Below are 9,092 nucleotides of genomic sequence, written 5' to 3' on the forward strand. Positions count from 1 at the left end.
CTTTCACCATAGCAGCATCACAGCCAATGCTCTGTATTATATGAAAGGCTCATATTCTCTCTAACTTGCTCCAGCTACAGTATATAGCAGTAGCTCATATAGTAGTAATTATAGATTTATGGACCGTTGCTCCTCCCTATATGAAGCTAAAAAAATAAACATGATCACAAAGCCAAAGATCCTCCACATGGTTCTCATTTGGTCTTTGAAACATAGACACCCGCCTAGCAGGGATTTTATATAAGTTTCAGGTGGTGAGAGAATTTGGTTAATAGGAAGTGTGATAGTCAGTGCTTTCAACTTTTTCTCTTTCCACGACGTTGATCTGGCCCAAAGCTGAGAGGTCACTAGTTTCTGCCCCTGCAGATGTGGATCCTCTAGTGTGGCCTTTGGTCACGATGATGTGAGCTCCCTCTCCTAGTTTTCCAGCTGCCCAAGAAAGACCTTTTGATTCCAGCAGTGACTAAAACTCAGCGAACTTCAGCTGAGAGCTGATGTGCCGTCAAGGAGAATTAAGGCAGTTTTGCATCAGGATTCCTGCCAAATTTACTCACTCTTTAGGAGGCTGGCTGTACGATTGGGTGTGGAAAAAGTCCCATTTCACAGCACAGATTTTGAGTCATTACAAAAGCTGTTATTTTGTTGTTTTAAGGAGACTTCCTTTTCCTTACTGTTGTTATTCCTCGTCTATTCTGCTATCGTGGTATGAGAGGCAATGTCTCAGTAGTTTATCTTGGCTGTTTCCTATGCAATCACTCTAGAGAGGCTAGTGAGAAAAGTCAATTAAACTGATAGCATCTTGTAGGCCACTGTATCAAAGTCAGACAGGACTGGATATTTTAAAACATTACAGCTGGTTTTCAAAGCTGACTAAGGAATTCTCTAAGTCAGATTCCACTAACCTGTAGGGAATTTGGATGCCCGGTTCCCATTATGGCTTTGGAAGCCCCGCCCGACATCTGTGCAATGGTCAGTGCTCATTTAGGAGTCTTGGCCCTTTCATAATGAGCGGATGTCCACGTTGAAAAGCACCATTGCAATTGGCAGCAGTTCATTGGCTTGTGAAGGGAGATTTTAGCGTTTTGCTCAGCTTCCCTGGTGAAGATTGAGATTTTTAGCAAGATGATAGACCAAAAAAAGTTTACCTATTATTTTTGTTTCCTGTTAATAGCTGGCCAGTTTTCAGGGGCAGTTAGCGCTTTTAGTGACCATTATTCATTATTAACATAGATGTATTCTGTCACACCACACACCCCTATTTTACAACAATATAAAAGAAGTCAGTGGAGTCACAACCAGTTTACAGCAGCATTTTATATTTGCCACTGAAGGTAGTGATCTGGTGTGCATGTGTCAGACAGCTTAAGTGAAATGAGAGCCCAAGCTGAAGAGCAAAGAGGCTTACTGTTTCTTCTCAGTTCAGCTCCCACAGATTGACACATCATGTGCAGAGAGTGCATAAAGTAGAATCGCCTTTCCACAGCAAAGCAAATGGAGTCTCCCTGGGCTGAAAGGCTAAAAATCAAATCTGGTCAAAAATTCAGACCAAATTAAAAGAAATGGAAAAAAAAGGTTTCGTAAAGAACTCTAAGATTGTTGTCACCCTGCAGGAGTCAGATGAACAGTTGGTTTGTTTGGTTTTTTTTTTGAGGGGGTAAGAGAGGAAAAATAGAAACAATAAAACACCAACATCAGGAAGGCTATGGTTTTGATTTTAAGCCTCTCACAAAAAGAATTACATTATGCAATCACAGTTGCTCAAATACCTCAATTTTAAATAATAGAAGGATGAATTTTCAGTGAAAAGATTTTGGCTAGGTACCTTAAGAACAGGATATCTAGGTAAGGCAGGGATTTATTCTGGCTCTCAAGAGCTTGCTCAGTACTTGCATCATAAGGCACAGTGAATATAAGTTTGAATTAATGGCTGATCTTTGGAGTGACAAATCAAACGTGAATGGCTGGATGCTGACTACCTTACTCTGTAACTACCAAAACTGGCACAGCTCAGGCATGAAAGACTGATAGGCCCTGCCTCAAGCAGGCTTTTAGCTTGCATCTAGCACAGCCCTTTATTATCATGACTATGATGACAATTTTTCTCAAGGGCAAACACTGAGCTTAAGAAACTTGAAGCAGAATGCATTCTTCTATCACAAGAGCATTTCAGTGATGTACAATTCTGCAGCATCATGATGTAATGAAACCTGCATGCAGGTATTACTGTATTTGGCAGTGCAGAGCAGAGGTGCGGAGGACCGCAAGCAGCCAGGTGGAGATGAGAGATGCTATTAGAGTAGGAAGGCTGGCAACTCACTGGTCAGAGGGCTGTGACCTCAGATCTGCAGTTTGCAATGGGGATTAGAAGTACCTAGGATTTGATTAGATCATGTAGGATGTTAGTAGCTGGGAGATTTAACTCTGAAGTAAAGCCCATGTTCAGGTGAAAGACAGAGCAAATAACTAACCAACTGAACGACTGGTTTATCAAAGGAACAGACCAAAGCAACATCATTAGGCTCAGCATCTCAGCCCAGCCTAGAGTGCAGAAAAACTCCAAATGGGTGGTTTTCGTTCAAAATCCTAACTCGCAGCGGTGGTAAGATGTATGGCAGTTACACAAGTCCTACCACATGGGGTGTAGTGTAGATCAGCCTGGAGTGGTGACCAACAGCACTTTGTTCAGAGAGTAATAGGGGTGTTTCTAGCAATGCTGACAGCAGGGGAAGGATGGACCTCACCCTGTCTCTCCCTTGCCAGGGAGGCACTCTGTGGGGGATGAAGCATCCAGAAAGGAGGCAGTTGCTTCCCAAAATGTGCTGAAGAGAGACCTATGCCATGTCCCCATTTGGTCCAAATTCAAAGTTATTTAGGCACCTAACTTAGCGCCTTAGGAGCTAAGCATATTACTACACCCGTTGTCCTATCCTTAATTCTTGTAGGTAAATACTATATAGAGAAATTATTTAAGTGCCCACATAAGATGTGGGCATGAACTAAGACTTTCAAGGCTAGCCAGAGTTGTGGTGGACAGCCTGGTATCTCTAACTCTAATATTCTGGTTTTTCACAGTTTTAGTTACAGCCTCCTGGGCTGTCAGGGACTTGCGCCGTGAGATGAAGGCTGAACCCCTTGGACATCACGACGCAAGGGGTGCATGCCTGCCTGTGGGAATCCTTGGGGGCGAGCACTCTCAGGAGAGGCTCCCATGGAGCCAGTTAAAGGATCAGCCTGACAAATTGTTTCTGACCCAGCCGACGCGGTCAAACATACAGTCATGAGCCTGACCGCTTTCAAAAGCAGCAGAGGGCTGACAGGCAGAGAGGGAAGTCAAACTCTGACAGACGTGTTTGCTTCAGATTGCTCGCACGGTAGTTTGCACTCCTTTCATGCCTGGTAAAAAATGTCTGAATGAAGGCTGAAGCTCTTAAATTTGGCAGTGATCTTTGTATCAAAAGCCGTGGGCCTGCCTTTCAGATGAAGTCAGAAATGCCAGCAGAGCCAGAGGCTGCAAGCTGCCCTGATTTACACCAGTTGCACTCCGAGTGGTGACTGTGTTTATGAGGGAACAAATTATTCCTTTGCCAAGATGCCACAAATCCTCCAAAAGGAGCACTTCTCTGAGAAACCATTTTTCACAAAAAAAACCCACAACCCTCTGCCCTGGAATCCAGTTCCAGATTTACACACTTTTTTCACCTTTTTGGAATATTTTAGCATGCTAAAAATAGACCTCTTTCTTTGGCCTATGTTTAGCTCTCAGTAAGGCCATTGTGTCACAGACTGGGGCTCAGTGAAGCTTCATGGAAGACTAGAAAGCTGAACTTTGGGGGTGATTCCCAGGGATCAGGTGCTTGGAATCTACCCAGACAAATCTAACCTGCTACTTTAATCCGCAACTTTTTCTTCTGAGTGAAATTTGTCTTCCCTGTTATTATTCTTACTGCTCTCCTGTGCATGCAGTTCCCCGTGGCTGACCAGGCTGAATCGGTGGAGGATCCCATGTTCCCCTTTGCAAGAGCGTGTCACTGACCTGAGGCTGGTGTCACTGGTTCACCTCCTTTGGTTATTCCTCTGCTCCTGTCACCCTCACTACCTGCTAGGTTTCATGGTCCTCCTTGGCTGATGGTCATCACTTCAAATTCAGTGAACATGGTGCTTACAGAACACGACATCATGTGTAAGCATGACATACATGGTGTGTCCTACCAGAGGTTGTGCAACATGATGCTCAACTACTTTTAACGTCCAACAGCAGACCTTGAGGGAGGTGAGTGCTCTGTATCTCCAGAACTTATGTCTCTATAGGATGTTTCTCTACTTTTCACAAACAAAAAAAATTAATCATCTTCTTTATTATAGCTTATAGTACGAGGCATTTACTTCTTTTTCCTGCCTGCAAAGAGCAGATTTTTTTTATTATTCCCATTTTACAGCCAGATAAGTACAATAAAGACCTGGTATAACTAGCCTAAGTCACACATGAGAAGAACCTTTTCCAGATTGTCAGTAAGCTCTTGAGTTTCAGCTTGCCAGCAGTGTCATGCTGACAGCTCTGCAGTGTACCAGTTCAAATGCAAGCCTGGCTGGGAGAGCTGTAAGCCCCCAAACATATCTACCTGGGCTTCTTTCATCATTTGCTTGACTCCTCTTTTTCTTTCATCTCAGGAGGACTGCGGGAGGGGGGTGGAGTGGAAAGCCAGGTAGATTTTAAGGTATAGCAATGCAAGAAATTACTCTCAGGAAAATATAAATTAGAGGAGATCACATTCCCACCCTGCTCTTGATGCTGCCATAGGTCAGGTCTATGCTAGAAAAGGTTTATGAGGACACTTGAACTGGGGTAGTTGGTCCAGCCAGACCCTTCTACACAAATCAGCTTGTATTAGTGAAGAAGCACTCCTATTGCTCATGAGACTCCAAATAAAAGGCCCTTTTCATCTATAATAATGGTGCTTTTGCCAGTACAGAAATGTTTCAAGAAATCCACATTCCCCAACTGATACTGGTTTCGTCATAGCCCCTGAGTCAACAGGAAATGCTGCCCTGGAAGAGTCCTGCGCTATATCCGCAGCCGTTCCTTGGCCTGCTGAGGTTTAGCTTTCCAGCTCACGGTCTCTTTCCTGCCCCCACTTCCTCCTCCCCTCCGCAGCTGCCTTTCCCGTTCTCTTTAACCCCTAATTATTTATCTCCACATTATCCCTTTTCTTCACACTGTCTATATTCATTTCATGCAACTCTTCTCCCCCATCTTCAAGCTGAGCCTCTGATCCAAAGCCAACAGCTGGGGTGCACTGCAAAGTCCCAGAAAGGTACCCCTCTTCTCTCCAGGTGACTGGCACTTAGCAAGGAATCCAGTCCCTGCTCATTTTGGCTTCTGTGCTCTGATGCTGTCCTTAACAGCAGCAAAACCTAATAGAAATTTTTTTACCCGCTATGCTTTGCAATTGTACTGTTGCGTGTCATTGTGCTGCTGCTGCGGGGAACTTGGAGATATTCCATTTTCATTTTTCATGAAATTTACTTCACAGTTTATGATTACTTTGAACAGAAAAATAAAATAAAGAGAGAAAAAAAACCCTCAAAATTCATATAGTGTTTATATTGTTAAAAGGTGCTTGGGGAGTCACTTTAGTGCTAATTAAAAGAATGGAGCTTGGCAGAAAGGGGCTGATTCATAGCACCAGAGAGCAACATTTCAGGGTAGTAAATAAAATCTAATGGTAATAGTATAGGGGAAAAAATAAACAAATTAAAACTGCACTGCATTGGTGCCTGAGAGAGAACATGGTTAATTCCCACTCAGCATTTTCACCCATCCACTACAGTAAATAGGTCTGTGGACAAAAGTGTGCTGAGATAAAAAAACCTGCATCACAGCTGACATCAAAAGAAAAGCCTTTTTTTTTTTTTTTGCCTAATACATTGGAGACTTTGTTTGAGAACAGTTCATCCAAGTGAAATTCTGACCTCTTGTACCGCAGCCAGATCAGGAAGGCTTCTAGCAACTGGCCAAGAAAGTGTCTGGCCCTGGAAGCAGCCTGAAGTTCTGTTTTGAGTACTTTGAAAGAAAATAGAAGGTCAAACAGAGCTGAGGTCTCCTCCCACTGAAACCCACAGCAAAGATCTCTCTGACTTCAAGTCAAAGTCTTCCGTGGTGAGAGGAGTGGACAGGGAAGGGCAAAACACAAGTGCTGGCACTGCAAGGCCAAGTCCCAGCCTTGAAAAAGGGGAAATATGCAGAGCTGAGCCTGGCCCATGGCTAGTTTAGAAATAACTGGGGCATAACTCCAAACCCCCATCACCCTGTGGGCTGCAGGGCAGACAGAACCAGGGCGAGAGGTAAAAGCATCAAATACCAGATCACGATATTTGATAACTAACTTGGGTGTTCACTTCTTGCAACAAGAAGGACCAGAGATCCACAGGGGCAATGAGAGGGGGACAGACGTCCAGGTGCAGGGAATGAGTGGGGGACTCCTTCACAACATCAACCAGCGTCACTGGAGAGGAGGAGGAGGAGCAGGGCTAGGGTTAAGCAGGGTGCTCAGCTGAACACAGCCGCACCCAGCAGGACGGAGGCTCCCTCTGTCAGTGCAAGTCTCCCTCCAAGGGTGTGCATCACACAGCCAAGCCAGAGACTCAATGCAACTGAAATACTGCTATGATTACACAGGGAGATATGAGGACTTGGTGGGCGGGGTCCAAAGTGGCAATGCTCATGCCATTGAAACCAACTGGGGAATAAGCCAGGCCAACCAGAGCAGCGACAAACGTTCCTTAGCTGCCTCCCAAGAAGAGAACCAGAAGACCAACCACCTCAAGAGTATGTATACCCACGCATGCAGCTTGGGGAACAAACAGGAGGAACTGGAGCTCTGCGCCCAGCCAGAAAGCTATGATATCATAGGAATAACTGAAAAATGGTGGGACAACTCACATGACTGGAGGATTGCAATGGATGGCTATAGGCTGTTTTGTAAAGACAGGAAGCAAAGAAGACGAGGAGGAGTTGTGCTCTATGTTAAGGAGCATGTTGAATGTATAGCAGTCAACTACTGCAATTGTGGAAGCCCCATTGAATGCCTCTGTGTCAAGATCAGAGGGGTCATCTCCAAGGGGCATCTTTCAGTAGGTATCTGCTACCGGCCTCCAAACCAAGACAATAAGGCCAACAAAGCAATATTTGGGTCACTTAAGCAAGCTTTGGGTCAACAGAACCTGATTATGGGTGAATTCAACTATCCAGACATTTGTTGGAAGAACAATACAGCAGCTCACGTCATCCATCAAGTTCCTGGAATGCGTAGAGGACTGCTTCCTCATACAAATGTTAGATGTACCAATCAGGAATGCGGCACTGCTGGACTTGCTACTCACAAACCTAGAAAACCTGCTTTTTAATATCTTGGTTAGTGATAGCCTTGGCTGCAGTGATGAAAATAGTGTGGAGTTCGGGATCCTGCTGAGGACTCTGAAGGTTAGTACTAAGACAAAGGTTTTGGATTTTAGAAGAGCAAACTTCAGCTCGCTCAGAGCTCGGTTGGGAGGGATTCTGTGGGAAGCTTCCATGGAAGATAAAAGAACTAGCAAGTGCTGGGAGTTTTTCCAGAATGCTCTCCTGAAAGCACAAAACCAGCTCATCCCCTTTAAAGGTAAGGGAAGTAGGTGGAGCAAGAGACCCCCTTGGCTTAACTGTGAGCTTCTGAGTCTGCTCAAAACCAAAAGAGAAGCATACCAGAGATGGAAAAGCAGACGAATACCCATTGAGAACTACAAAGACATTGCCAGGGCGTGCAGAGATGCAATTAGAAAAGCAAAAGCTTAGCTCAAATTTAAATTGGCCAGAGATGTCAAAAACTACAAGAAAGGGTTCTTCAGGTACGTAAACAACAAGCAGAAACAGAAGGAAAATATTGGCCCTCTGTTAAACAGGAGAGGTGAATTAGTCACCCACGCTGAAAAGGCAGAGGTTCTCAACACTTTCTTCACCTCTATCTTTACCAGCCCTGTTGGGCCCCAGGTCTTGGGAACAAAAATCCAGGTTGATGCAAACACAGACCCACTGTCAGTGAAGGAAGAGTTGATATGTGAACTATTACAGGAGGTTGACCCCTACAAATGGATGGGCCCTGACAAAATCCACCCGAGGGTGTTAAGAGAGCTGGCTGACATCGTTCCGAGGCTGCTCTCCATAATCTTTGAGAAGTTGTGGAGATCGGAGGACATCCCAGAAGACTGGAAGAAGGCTAATATCACCCCCATCTACAAGAAGGGCTTAAAGGAGGATCCAGGAAATTATAGGCCCATCAGTCTTACTTCAGTTCCTGGGAAAATTATGGAACGAATCCTCCTGGGGGCTATCACAAGTCAAATGAAGAAAGTGATTGGGAAAAGCCAGCATGGATTCACCAAGGGCAAACTGTGCTTCAGAAACCTGATCACCTTTTACGACAAAGTAACCTGCTCGGTTGATGTGGGGCAAGCGGTGGACATTCTCTACCTGGATTTCTCCAAGGCTTTCAATACAGTTTTCCACAGCCTCCTCCTAGAGAAACTGATGCGTTATGGTCTAGACAAGTGGTCTGTGCAGTGGGTGGGGAACTGGCTGACAGGCCACACCCAGAGAGTCATGGAAAATAGCTCCTTTTCAAACTGGCAACCTGTCACAAGTGGGGTCCTCCACAGACTGATATTGGGCCCAACACTGTTTAATGTCTTCATAAGTGATCTGGATGATGGGACCAAGTGTACCCTCATGAAGTTTGCTGATGATAACCAAACTGAGTGGGGAAGTGGACACTTCGGAAGGGAAAGCCACCCTGCAGGAAGACGTGGATAGGCTGGATGAGCGGACTAACAAGAACCTTATGAAGTTCAGCAAAGAAAAATGTAAGGTCTTGCACCAGGGAAAACATAATCCAGGAGTGCAGCACAGGCTGGGATCTACCTGGCTGGGGAGCAGCTCTGTGGAAAGGGACCTGGGCATCCTGGTAGACAGCAAGCTCAATATGAGTGACCAGTGTGCTGCTGTAGCAAAGAAAGCCAACAGGATGCTGGGTTGCATCAACAAGGGCATCACCAGCAGAGAT

The sequence above is a fragment of the Mycteria americana genome, chromosome 2 (assembly GCF_035582795.1).
Source record: "Mycteria americana isolate JAX WOST 10 ecotype Jacksonville Zoo and Gardens chromosome 2, USCA_MyAme_1.0, whole genome shotgun sequence".
Taxonomy (NCBI): Eukaryota; Metazoa; Chordata; class Aves; order Ciconiiformes; family Ciconiidae; genus Mycteria; species Mycteria americana.